The sequence below is a fragment of the Myotis daubentonii genome, chromosome 9 (assembly GCF_963259705.1).
Source record: "Myotis daubentonii chromosome 9, mMyoDau2.1, whole genome shotgun sequence".
NCBI lineage: Eukaryota > Metazoa > Chordata > Mammalia > Chiroptera > Vespertilionidae > Myotis > Myotis daubentonii.
Window position 1 is genome coordinate 15,854,120 of NC_081848.1, and position 13,579 is coordinate 15,867,698.

Below are 13,579 nucleotides of genomic sequence, written 5' to 3' on the forward strand. Positions count from 1 at the left end.
CTCAGTGGCCTACGTGTAGCAATGCATCAGTGTGTTTGCCTCAGGGAATTTAACTCTGAGATCTTGATCCACGCCTTCACATGCAGCAAATTCATTGATGGCATCATACTGGTCGTCTCTGTTTCTTCAAATGTAGGTCGCAGAAGCATTCCATTTTCCACATACCATTCCACCTGGAACAATCCACTCTCCCATCCTCTCCCATGTTTCCCCACTGCCAGCTCTCAGTCCATCTCCACGTTGCTCTATCCCCTGCTCTGAGCTCCTGCTGCTACCCCTGCTCTCCTAGCTAAAGCAGCTGCAGTCACACCACTATACGCCCTCCACTGCCCAAACTTTCCTATTCCCTTTGCATCATTGCTTTCAGAGCCTCAGCACAATTTGCCATGACTTCATTTATTTCTTTGTTCACTTGTTTACTGCCTCCCTCATTAGATATAAAGTCCATGAGGTCAAGAACATGTCCGTCATTGTGGTTGTGTTTCCAGTAGACATGTGGTGGGCATCCAACAAATATTTGGAAATAAATAAATGGTCTCATGGCAACCTAATGCAGTAGACAGAGCAGGAATTATTGTCCACATTTCATAGGAAAGGAAATCTCAGAGGTGCTCCTATGACTTGCCCTAAATCACACAACAGAACCATAATAGTCTCTTTATTCAAGTGCAAGACTGCTTTCTAGCTAGGTGACACTGTGGGCACTTTACATAATCTCTATGCCTCCATTTCCTCATGGGTAAAATAGGGACTATAATAGCAACCTATCTCACTATTGTCATGAGTGAGGATTAAATCAGTCAGTATACAGAAGTGCTTAGAATAACCCCTGACACAGCAAGCCCACGGCGGATTGTCATTATTGCACTGACCTCTTCAGCTCAGAACTGTCTCAATGTGCTTCTTCTGCAGCATCCGTTTTCAAAAGCATGAATGTCTTCCTTTACACATTCTTTAGAGGTATTTAAACTTTAAGAATAAAGATTGTGGGGAAAAGCACACTCAGGCAATGGTAATTTTAAAATGTACTCAATTGAACTACAATAAAGAAGTGGGTAGCCATCGTTTTTCTTCCCCCTCCTCCTCTCTGGCCACCGCCTGGCAACACCACTCTAAGGACACAAGGAGACTTTACTGGGTGGAGTGAATTTCCAAACGTCAGAGCCTGGCCCCCTGAATGCGTGATAACCTGTGTCAATTATCCAATTTAGGAGAAACAGCAAAAGAATGAAACTTCTGAAGATGAAGGAAAGGTATTTGAGGACGGGAAGCTTCTGGGCAAAGGAACCTCTGTGAAACAGGACTTCCAGTTGGTAGAGAGTTTGGGGCCTCAATCAAGTGCTATAGGTCATGTCTGTCGCTACTGCCCCAACACCCCCAGAACAATCCAGATACAAGGAGTCTAAGACGTGAGCTGGGCTGGGCTAGCTTCCCTAACCAATTTTAACTTCTACCTGATGCTTGAAATGTAATGACCTTCAATTCCACATTTAGAGAAGAGGAGTTAGAATGTATTTCCATGGGGACAGGGAATCTATTGGCCTAATATCACAACACAGCCTGAGGCTGATGATACTACATCACAGATCTTGATGGCGGCAATAGCCATGATTTCTTCATGTGCATGTGATGGGCTGCCCTCGGGAGAAGTGGGAGGTTTCACAGCTCCCGGTAAAGGGGCGCTGGAGGGAGGCTGCATCAAAAGCAAATGAGCATATCACTATTCTGCATCTGACTGTTTACCGACCATTACCTAGGTCCCCTCTGGGTGCCTGTGGAGGGCGGCTTGTTTTATAAACCTTCAAAATGCATTTATGAACATCAGATGGTTGCTAGTGGCTGAACTATGAAAGTGCTTTCTTTTTCTTGGCCTTGATTTATGAGTCACTAGACGCCCTTTGGCTTCATTCGGCAACACAGGCTGTGACCACTAGAGGGAGCTGCTCCACCAGCTGTATCATAAATTAACTGCGCCCCGCATCCTCGTGGCGGTGGCAGAACACCGTTTTATATCAGTTCCCTCAGAAGCACAAATCCAGCATAATCTGATCGTGTCCCCTTCACGAATTGCAAAATATACTCTCCTGGCATTCGAGGCTGTAAGAGTTGGAAGACACCTGTTCACCAGAATGAGTTCTCAGAGACCTGGTTTCCTTTCGGCAGCCTCTCTGGTGACTGCCTCCCAGGCAACAGGACTTCTCCTTAGGGTGAGGGGTAAACTGAGTCTCCGCAGGCAATTCCATCATTAAGCAGGTCAAAGTACAATTCTCTCTTCCACTCCCTGCAAAATGCTCGTTCCCCAAAACTCACTAGGTGCTGGACTCCTAAAACAGAAACCTGCCAGGCTATCGTCCAGGTAATTCTCAGCGAGGTCAGGTGGCTGCTTGCGCTCGGTGCCAACTGAGACCCAGAGAGCAAGCGTGTGCAAAGTAGGTAGAAACTCGTGAAACTGGTGAATGAGCAAAACTGAATAACATGTCTTTGGAAAATGAAAACTATCCACTGGCTTCTGTGCGAAGTTTATGTGGGCTCTCGAGTATATTCTGATTCCAACAATCCTTCAAAAGTTTGTCCACAAACTTAGAAGAATGAACCAATGTTATAGGGGATGGAGGGGGGAGAGACTTTAAAGCATCTTCGAATAATGCAAGATAGTTTCTCTCTTTCCTGGACATTTTAAGAGTTGTGAATCTTAAATAAATATGAAATCCTTTATGAATCTTTCCCTTGTTTCAAATGAATGTCTTATGCATTCATTCAGCAAAATTTAAGTGCCTTCTATGTGCCAGAAAGTGTCCTGGGTACTAGAACGTCTGTATGGGGCACAGGTACTGATTATAGGATCCTTGTTGCTTTCCTTTTTACTTTTTTAAATTAAAAGGTTTATTTGAGATCATTGCAGATTCACATTCAATTGTAAGAAACAATACAGAGCCCTTTATCCAGATTCCTCCCATGGTAACATCTTGCAAAACTATAGTAGGATATTAGCATTGATTCAGTCAAGGGGAGCTGGGTGGAGAGGGTCAAAGGAGGGGGGAGGAAGAGGGACATTTGTAATACCTTCAACAATAAAGTTTAAATATGTACCAATATAATTAATTAATTAATTAATTTTTAAAGAGCTAATCCCTTCCATCACCACTAAGATTTCACATGGTGCCATTTTGTAGCCCCGCCTACCTCCCTTTGCCACCTCCTACTCATCGCTACCCCCCACCAACTCCTGGCAACCCCTAAATTATTCTCCATTTTTGTTATTTTGAAATTGTTATAGAAATGAAATCATACAGGATACAACTTTTTGAGATTGGTTATTTCCACTCCACATAATTCTCTGGAGACTCGGCCATGTTGTTCTATCTACAGTTGATTTCCTTTTATTGCTGAGTGATGTCAATGGTTTGGATGCACCCTAGTGTGTTTAACCATCCATCCATTGAAGGACAACTGGATTGTGTACAGCTTTTGTGTATTGCAGATCAAGCTGCTATGAGCATTCATGTACAGGATTTTGTGTGAACATAAGTGTTCATTTCTCTGGAATAAACGTACAGGAAAGCAATTGCTGGTTTGTACATGGTAAGTGCATGTTTAGGTTTTTTTCAGAAAATACCAAACTGCTTTCCACTGAGGCTGTGCTGTGTTCATCCCCACTGGAAACGTGTGAGTGATCCAGTTTCTCTGCATCCTTGCTGGGTTTCTGGTGTTGTCACTATTTTCTACTTTAGACATCTGAAAGGTGCACAGTGATATCTCGTTGTAGTTCTATATTGCACTTTCCTGATGGCTAATAATGTTGAAACATTTTTCCATTTGCTTATTTGCCACCTGTATGTCGTCTTCAATGAAATGTTTCTTCAGTCTTTTACCCATTTTCTGTGGTTTAATTATTTATGTCACTGAGTTCTGAGAATTCTCTAGTTCTTTGTATATTCTACATACTGGTGCTTTGTTAGCTATGTGGTTTGCAAATGTCTTCTCTCAATCTGAACCTGGTATTTTCATTCTCCAGGCAGGGTGTTTCTCAGAGCAAAACTTTTTAATTTTAATGATGTCCAATTTGTCAATTTTTTATAGGTGTCCAGTCTAAGAATTCTTTGCCTACCTCTAGTTCCCAAAGATTTTTCTCCTTTTTTTTTTTTTTTTTACAGAAAGTCTTATCGTTTTAGTACATTTCACCTTTAAGCCCATGATCCATTCTTCCCCCTATGAATGTATTATTGCTTCAACATCATTTTTTGAAAGGCTAGTGTTGCTCCATTGAATTGCTTTTCCACTTTTGTCAAAAAACAGTTGGGTATATTTGTGTGAGTCTATTGATAGGTTCTCTAATCTGTTCTGTTGATTTCTGTGCCTATATCTCTACAAATTCCCTACCGTTTTGATTACTGTAGCTATATAATAAGTATTGAAATCTGGTGGATTGATTCTTCCCATTTTGTTATTTTTTCTTCAACATCATTTTAATTATTTTCCACACAAATTTTAGAATAATTATCTTTAACTACAGAAAAATCTTGCTAGGGTTTTGATGAGAATTACATTAAACCTTATATTTATTTGGGAAAAAACTTTACTATATTGAATCTTTGAACCCATGAACATATGTCTCTCCATTTACTTAAACCATCTTTGATTTCTGTCATCAGTGTTTTGTAGTGTTTAGCATATATTCTGTACATGTTTTATTAGATTTACACCTATGTATTTCATTGAGTTTCATTGTATTACAATAATTGGCCAATTGTAAATAATATTTTATTTTTAATTTTAGTGTCCATGCTCATTAATACTAAATACTACATATAGCATATGTATAGCATACAATTGGTTTTGTATGTTTAATTTGTATAGTGTGACCTTGTTGAATTTACTCATTAGTTCTAGAATATAATATTATTTTGTATTTCTTGAGATTTTCTATATAGACAATCAGGTCATTTGCAAATAGGGATGGTTTCATTTGTCTATTCTGATCTGCAGAACTTTTACTTCCTTTTCTAACCTAATTTCACTGGCTAGAACTTCCAGTACTGCATTAAATAAGAGTGGACATCCACACCTTGTACCTGAGTTTAAGAGGAAAATATTCAGTCTTTCACCATCAAGTAAGTTAGCTATTGGTTTTTTGTAGGTCGTTCTTTATGAAATCAAAAAAGTTCCCTCTCTATTCTTATGTTCCTAAGAATTTTTCATCACAAATGAAAATTGAATATTATTACATGATTTTTCTGCATCATTGATATAATCGTGTGATTTTTTTCTTCCTTAGCCTGTCAACTTGCTTACATTGATTGATTTTTTTTAATATTTTTTTTTATTTTTTATGGAGAGGAAAGGGAGAGGGATAGAGAGCTAGAAACATTGATCAGCTGCCTCCTGCACACCCCCCACCGGGGATGTGCCTGCAACCAAGGTACATGCCCCTGACCGGAATCAAACCCGGGACCTTTCAGTCCGCAGGCCAACGCTCTATCCACTGAGCCAAACCGGCCAGGGCTGATTGATATTCAAATATTGAACTAGCCTTGCATCCCTAGAATAAACCCCACTTAATCATGGTATAGAATTTTTTTTTTACATAGCTGAATTTTATTTTTAAATATTTTTAGGTAATTTTGTCTTCTGCTCATTGACGTCTTAGAATCTCTTGCTTAGGAGCAACAAAGAGAATAGTTAGATTTCATGCACACTTTGAAGACAAGAAATCCAGATGTTTTCATTTCTAATGCGAACTTTGTTAAGCATGTGGGGTGGGATCGAGGAGGAGGAGGGTTCCTTTGCAGACTTCAAAGCCTTAAAACTGAGAGGACTTGAGAATGGAATGCTTAGTATGACCCATGGGAAGATATGATATGTGATACGGTATGAATGCGATATCCCACCAAACAAGAGAAAGCAATCCTCTCCGCCAGGGTGCGGAAAAGAGAGACAGTCAGACATAGGTCGGTATCCTCCCTTCCAGGATCGAGAGACACGGGTATAAACTGAAAACCACTAAGTGGGCTTGAGGATCTCAGGACCGAAGAGCCTGCTTTATTACAAAACAAAACAAGAAAGAAAAAAACCCTCACTGTGTGCCTTAAGCCATCTTAGTTGCATCCTACTTTCGATTCAGGGAGTAGAAATAGAGGCATAGCACAGGGAGGTAGAGAGCCTTCAAATCCCTGACTCCTCAGTGCTGTCCTGTCCAACAGCCCCTGCGTACTGCAGGGGGGATGGAAGCTGAGAAGGGTGGGGAATGGGGACATCATAGGGAGGACACAAAGTGCATGTCATGCCGTTGTCATGATCTGGTTATTATTTCTCAGGAAAGGAGGAAGGGGGAGGCTAGATATAGCATCCATTTATACAGCTTTGCCAAAGAGCTGCATTTAACACTGTCCAAGTCGGTTCCCTGCTCACTGATGGGGAAAGGGACTGAACAAAGGCAGTTTAGACACATGCACAGTAAGGTCTGAGTGACCTGGGAAGCTGTTGCCCGTCAGTCACACCTGGAAACAGGTAATTGGCCACGATGGACATAGCCCGTGCAAGCTCATGAAATCTACATACATAAACTTCTAGACCAGTGGTTCTCAACCTTCCTAATGCCACGACCCTTTAATACAGTTCCTCATGTTGTGGTGACCCCCCAATTTCATTGTTACAAATTGAACACCATTAAAGCATAGTGCTTAATCACAAAAACAATATGTAATTATATATGTGTTTTCCAATGGTCTTAGGCGACCCCTGTGAAAGGGTCGTTCGACCCCCAAAGGGGTCACGACCCACAGGTTGAGAACCGCTGTTCTAGACGAAGGAGCCACGCTCTCCTGGCGCCAGGGGCGCCGGGCTCTCTTGGGACTCCTGCTGCAGGGGCTGCACCCCACTGTGCCCGGATGGTGCCAGGCCATGTGGGCTCCACACATGGACTCATGGACTTTACTCTGGCCTGAGTGCTGAGCCACACCGGCTGCAACATGGAACGGAGACTCCGGGCACTGGCCTTGTTCCTGGCTTCGCTGAACTCCCGGCTGCACCTTTTCCAGGACTGGAACCCGAGAAACGTAACTTGATGCAAAGAACCTTCTCCCGCATCCCATCCTTCCAGGGGGGCTTCTGAAAATGCTTCTTTCAGCAGCGCCCCAAGAACCTCGCTGCCGGAAATGACAGGGGAGTTTCATCCACTGGCCACGTGGACCGAACTGTCAGAGGCCTGGCCACACCCAGGGTGCCAGCAGCAGAGGCCAATGCATGTCAGCAGCACAAGCAGGGGTGGCGGGATGACCCTCAGGTGGAGGCCACCCAGCCCAGACACCCCACCTCTGACTGCACCACTGTCTCGCTTCCCCTGGCAGCAGAAGCCATCGCAAGGAAAAGAAGTGCCAAGCGGAGGGCATCAAACAGGACAGCGGCAGTTCTAAGAGGACAGAGTAGAGCCCCTGAGAGGGGTGGCAGCCCTAACAGAGCCTGAGTTCTGAATCAACTGAATTTAAATCCCGAGTCATTACACCAAACACTAACTTCTAAGCCAGAAGAAAGATAGCTTGAAGTGGCAACATTGAAATTTGTTTGCTTGATTTGCTTAGTTTCTCTCTCTCTTTCTCATTCTGTCTCTTCTCCCTCTCTTCTTCCCTCTTTCTCTCATCATTAAAATAGGGGCTATGAGCAATTAGGTTGGCTATAGAGCAGTAAAAAAGAATTACATGTTTACACACCTGAGGCTTACGGGGGATGTTAACTACTCTGCTTAAACTTCGGGTCCTGAAATGAACTTGGAAGGGTATCTAGTCCAATTCACATTGCATTGAGAGGGAACAGACTGAGAAATGGGGAAGTAGCTATCTCAGGATCACAGAGAGAGTTGGTGACAGAGCCAGGACAAGATTTCACATCTCTGAGGCACCCGGACATGTGAGCATTCAAAATCAAGAGTGGCTTTCACCCGTCGTAATTGATGGTGGAAATCCCTGGATTCATTATATAAGCACACACACAGCCCTCTACCACTGGGCAAACCAGTCAGCCCCGAGTGACTGTCTGAGGACTTTCCCTCCGCTCTCTGTCTTCCCTGATAATTCCCTTTGTGGTGACTTTCAGTTTTGTGCAGTGCCAGCTGGTCGTGACTGGTTTAGCCTCTCCAACAAAATGTGTTGGATTTTATTTAAAAGTCCCACGGTTGCATTTCTGAGCTAAAAATAAAATTATGTTGTATCATCTGATATTTTCAGAAGATCAGCTACATCACTCCCCACCTTTCTGAAAATAACAGAGATGTGTGGCTTTTAAAATTCTGTTCTTTGAACAGCCCAATTCAGAGAGCAATAGAGTTGTATCAGAGGTACCCTTAATATCAGAGAATTCAACTCATCCTCAATCCCAGAATGAGAGAGAGACAAAGACAGTCAGGCAGAGAGAGACATAAGAGAGACAGACAGACAGACAGAGAAAGATACAGAGTTTCATTTTCTCCTCTAGCCTCATCATTGGAAATAGCCTCCAGCTAAATAACAGATTTTCCTTTATCTTCAAGAGATTCTCGTTAGAAGTGATTTTCCCTCATTTCATGGGCTGCTAAAAAATATAGAAACAAATGTGTGTATACCAGTTAGCTTGATTGTGTGTATGTTACAATAGTAAGGTGCATTTTAAGTGTGATCTCACACGGTTTCATTTTACTTTTCTCTATACATATTCCTTTACCCTGATTTATACACATATTTTTAAATTTTATTTTACTAATTATTTTTGCAACCCAGCTTATAAAGAAAACTAAGATCTTGGAAGGGAGGATGCTTGCTCTATCAGCTTCAGCCAACATTTTCTTTACCCATCTTCAAATCATTTACCAAAATTATACCTACAAAGCAAAATGAAATGGGGAGAAAACAAATAAGGAAAAAAATCCTCCTATTGGGGATAAAGACATATTTTGTACAATAAATTTTATATTCAGTTTTGCAGATTGTGAAAAATAGATGACAACATGAAAGAGATGCTTCATTGAGACATTTTTCACTCTGTCCATGTGGATAGAAACTCAATTTAAAGTTGTAACAAGCCTGGCCAGTGTGGCTCAGTTGTTAAGTATTGACCTATGAACCAGGAGGTCACAGTTTGATTCCCAGTCAGGGCACATGCTCAGGTTGCGGGCTCGATCCCCATTAGAGGGATGCAGTAGGTAGCTGATCTGTGATTCTCTTTTATCATTGATGTTTCTATCTCTCTCTCCTCCCTTCTTCTCTCTGAAATTAACAAAAACATATTTTTAAAAATAAATAAATAAAGTTGTAACAAAACTTGAGTGAAACAAGTGTGAGATTTAAGCAACCTCTTTAAGATCAGGGCACACATCTTCTTTTAATATTTATTTTGACTTTCTTTTTTATTTCTTTTAAAGAGACAGCCTTTATTTTAAGGATTTTTACACTGATGAACTCAAAAAGTGGTAATGTTATTCTGGAATTTATTGATTTGTATTTAAAAGGAACTGTTGACAAAGATTCACCGAAAATAATGTGAATAAGCAGGAAAATACAGTTAATAATACTGAAAATTACTTAAATAATTCCAGGACATATGGTTTATCTAATATAACAATATCTCTTAGGTGCTATCTTAGATACAAAACCTGACTGCTTTTTACTTTTCTACACACACAGTGGTATAATTAACAATATTCAATCACTTCTGTACTTTGCTGAATATATAAAAATTAAAATACCAATTAAAAACCAATATATATTCTCTTTAAATGTTTCTTACAAATACAGTTTCAATATTTTCATTCAATAGCGGTGTGGTTTAAGAGATTTTTCATTCACAAGTCAAATAACAATTCACCCAAAGGAAACTGATAGTCTTAGGCTCATAGTGCAAATACAGAGTTCAGGAATGAAGCAACTGACACTTCTAAATTACAAAACAGAAAAAATTCTTAGAAGATACATGCAATAAGCTCTACTAAGCAGCTGGCCACAGAACTAGAACATTTGATCACTTTACTGGTGATTTCAATAGGACTCTAGATGTTTCCAAACTCAACTTGAATTCTCATCTTGGGCTTTGTATTTTGCTTTTCCAGTTTCACTAAAACACACACATGGTTCAAATCCCTGAAGTATTCATTATAGTCAAGGGCATATCCTACAACAAATTTGTCTGGAATTTCAAGTCCAACAAAGTCTGGTCTACATCCAACACTTCAAGGGGTCCTTTTTACCAGCAAGTTTGAGACCTTAACCATCTTCGGATTATGCTGCTTGACCAAGGAAAGCAAGGTTTGCATTGTTTGCCAGTGTCAATTATATCTTCAACAATCAAGACATTCTTTCCAGTCCTAACAGGTTTGGTTCAGTGGATAGAGCGTCGGCCTGCGGACTCAAGGGTCCCAGGTTTGATTCCGGTCAAGGGGATGTATCTTGGTTGGGGGCACATCCCCAGTAGGGGGTGTGCAGGAGGCAGCTGATTGATGTTTCTCTCTCTTCAATGTTTCTAATTCTCTATCCCTCTCCCTTCCTCTCTGTAAAAAATCAATAAAATATATATATTTTTTTAAAAAGACATTCTTCCCAGTTAAAGCTGAGAGATCATCTCCACCAATCACTTTTATGTCCCCTGTTGATTGGTCATTACAGTAGCTCTTCAGTCTGATAAAATCTACAGTCATAGGAATGGATCTAACACTATTTCTGTTCATGCTTTGATATAACCCAGCAGGTCAGCAAAGAATTTATAGCCCCCCTTGAGCACGCAGAGGGCTACAATGTGATGGCCTCCCCTCTCCTTCATCACATCTCGAGCAATCCGCTCGGTCCTGCCCATAATTAGTACATGAGGAATAAACACCTTTTCCAAATCCTCCACATAATAATTAGGTATACAAAGCAAATCTAGTTCATAACCTGGTTCTTCATCACTAATCACAACGCCGGGGCTACGAGTCTCCATAACGGAGCCGGCAAATGCACCAGCGGAGGACAGCCTGAAGTGCTTGACTTTCTTTTCATAAAGATTTACCTCAGCAAAACAATCACAATAACTATTTTAAATTAAAATGCATGAATGTGTCACAAACCCTGCAAAACCAAAAACCTAGAACCAAGAACTTAATAATACGCATTTGAAATAAGAATACAGTTGACCCTTGATCAACCTGGGGATTAGTAACGCTGACCTCCTGCAGTAAAAATACTTTAGGTTTAACTTTTGATCTACAGTCAGCCCTTCACATCCAAGGACTCAACCAACTGTGGATTGAAAACAGTATTTTCGATCCAAAGCTAGGAACCTGCAGTTGGGAAACTACAGTTGGAAGTTCAAAAATACTGTTTTTGATATGTGGTTGGTTGAAGCTGCAGATGCGAAACCCAAGGATATAAAAGGGAATGATGACTGTATTTATCCAAAAAAATCTGCCGATATGTGAAACCTGTGCAGTTCAAACCCATGTGGTTCAAGGTCAACTTGAAAACCCGCAGCAATACAAAAACAAATGTGAGGAAACCCTTTGTTCTTGTCCAATTGTAAACTAAATAGGTCCCCTTCCTTTGTGTCAGGCACACAATTTAGAGACTCATGGAAAGCATTTGTACTGAGATAAATAAGATCATCAAAAATGTAAGTCAGGGTACCCAATAATTTCTCTCTTTTGTGATTCTTCACTTGAAAATTACAAGTCCCAATTCATTGAAGATTACAACTGATCTGTACTTTATCTCTTTTTTTAAATGCCTATATTCTTTAGCTTTTTCTAATCAAGGACATGAATAGGTATCTTACTAAAGAGGTCCCGAGTAAGATTGCAAGCGTTCTACTATGCTTTGTTGAGTGGCTTCAGAATAGCTTACAATATATTATCATAAAAACAGGTTGCCATCAATAGCATAATTGCTGCATGAATAATCTTAGAACAAGGGAGGCCTTCCTAGGCTTCTTTATTGCAAGCAATCATTGTGCTCACCACATAAAACAAATGCCTTCTGGGATTTTATTTTTTTTATTTTTATAAGACACAGCTTCCTCTAGTTTATATTTCTTGGTTTCCACATGAGCTATCCAAAAGATGAAAGAAGCTGGCTGGTCTGGCTCTAGAGATAATACTGTATGATGGTTTGTGTAGTAAATTGATGAAAAAAGCTGCACATGTAATGAAACATTGGTGAGCTAGTCCTCATTACCATCATAATATCTGGCACTGAATTGTAATAACTCTTTCTGCATGTAGATGCCAAAAAGCATTTTAACATTAATTAAAGCCCACAGTGGTATTGGATGAAAGGGGATCCCATTAACCCAATTTTACAAGTGAGAAGCAGAGTGATAGAGATTAGGAAAGTGGCCTGGACAGATTTTTTATTATTATTATTATTCATAATACCACAACATGTCCCTGGTAAAAATGGAAATCGGCATAGACTCCCACCACCACTGCTGCTCTCGAGGTTGCCTTATAATGGAGCAGAAGCCTGGGAAGTAGGGCCTCTAGTTTCCACAGATGTTCTCACTCTCTGCCCTGCATGCCCTCAGCAGGAATGAAGCCAGGATTAAGTTGCAATACATGAATTTATAAAATGAAAAGCTTTCTTCAACTCCTCTAGGGCAGAAACCAGTTCTTTCATTTACTCTGAATTTCTGCCTATTTCTCTGGCTCAGCTTCATGAAATGTGCACATAAAAGAAGAGTTCCCGGATTGGACTAAGTTAAATGGGCTTCTTCGCTTCAAGATTTCTCAGAGCCTTTACTATGCTACTGTACAGTGCGAAGCTCCCAGAAGGACATGTTATTTGCAGATTCATGTGCCCACTAAATCTCTAGTTCACGGGTGTGCTGGGCAGAATAACAGCCTCCCAGCGATGTCCGTGTTCTTATCCTGGAACCTTATATGGCAGATGGACTTAACGTTGCTAACCAGCCGACCTTAAAATAGGGAGGTGAGACCTAACCAGTTTGGCTCATAGAGTGTCGGCCTGCAGACTGAAGGATCCCAGGTTCGATTCCAGTCAAGGGCATGTACCTTGGTTGCGGGCACATCCCCAGTAGGGGGTGTGCAGGAGGCAGCTGATCGATGTTTCTAACTCTCTCTCTCTCTCTCCCTTCCTCTCTGTAAAAAATCAATAAAATATATTTTAAAAAATAGGGAGGCGATCCTGGATTAGCTGGGTGGGCCCAGTGCAATTACAAAGGTTATTAGAAACGGAATTGGAAGCAGAAGAGAGTTGACTTAAGATCGATGCAGCAAGAGAAACACTACTGGCCATTGCTGGATTTGAAGATGGAATGAGGCAGAGAAATGCAAGCAGCCTGTAGTGGGAGAGGGAAGGAAACAGCTTCTCCAAGGGACCCAGCCCTGCTGCTGACACCTTGATGTTAGCCAGCGAGACCCATTTCAGGCTTTCCGCCACCAGAACAGTAAAATAATAAATTAAAATAATAAATTTGTGTTGTGTTCAGGAACCCAGTTTGTGCCTATATGTTACAGCAGCCACGGGAAACTAATACAGTATAACACCTGTTAACATTCTACTAACACATCCCAGAATTACTGTTCTGTCTTATAATTGGAGAGAGGAAATGCTATTCCACCTGGAAC

The 13,579-nt window shown here is 40.9% G+C and overlaps 1 long non-coding RNA gene and 1 pseudogene across 1 annotated transcript in view; one reads left to right on the forward strand and one right to left on the reverse strand.

The window, feature by feature from the left end:
* The window catches only part of LOC132240607 (uncharacterized), a 419,797-nt gene that overhangs the window by 24,525 nt on the left and 381,693 nt on the right, over positions 1-13,579 (forward strand). The window lies entirely within an intron of this gene.
* LOC132242021 (hypoxanthine-guanine phosphoribosyltransferase-like) lies at positions 9,344-10,972 on the reverse strand (annotated as a pseudogene).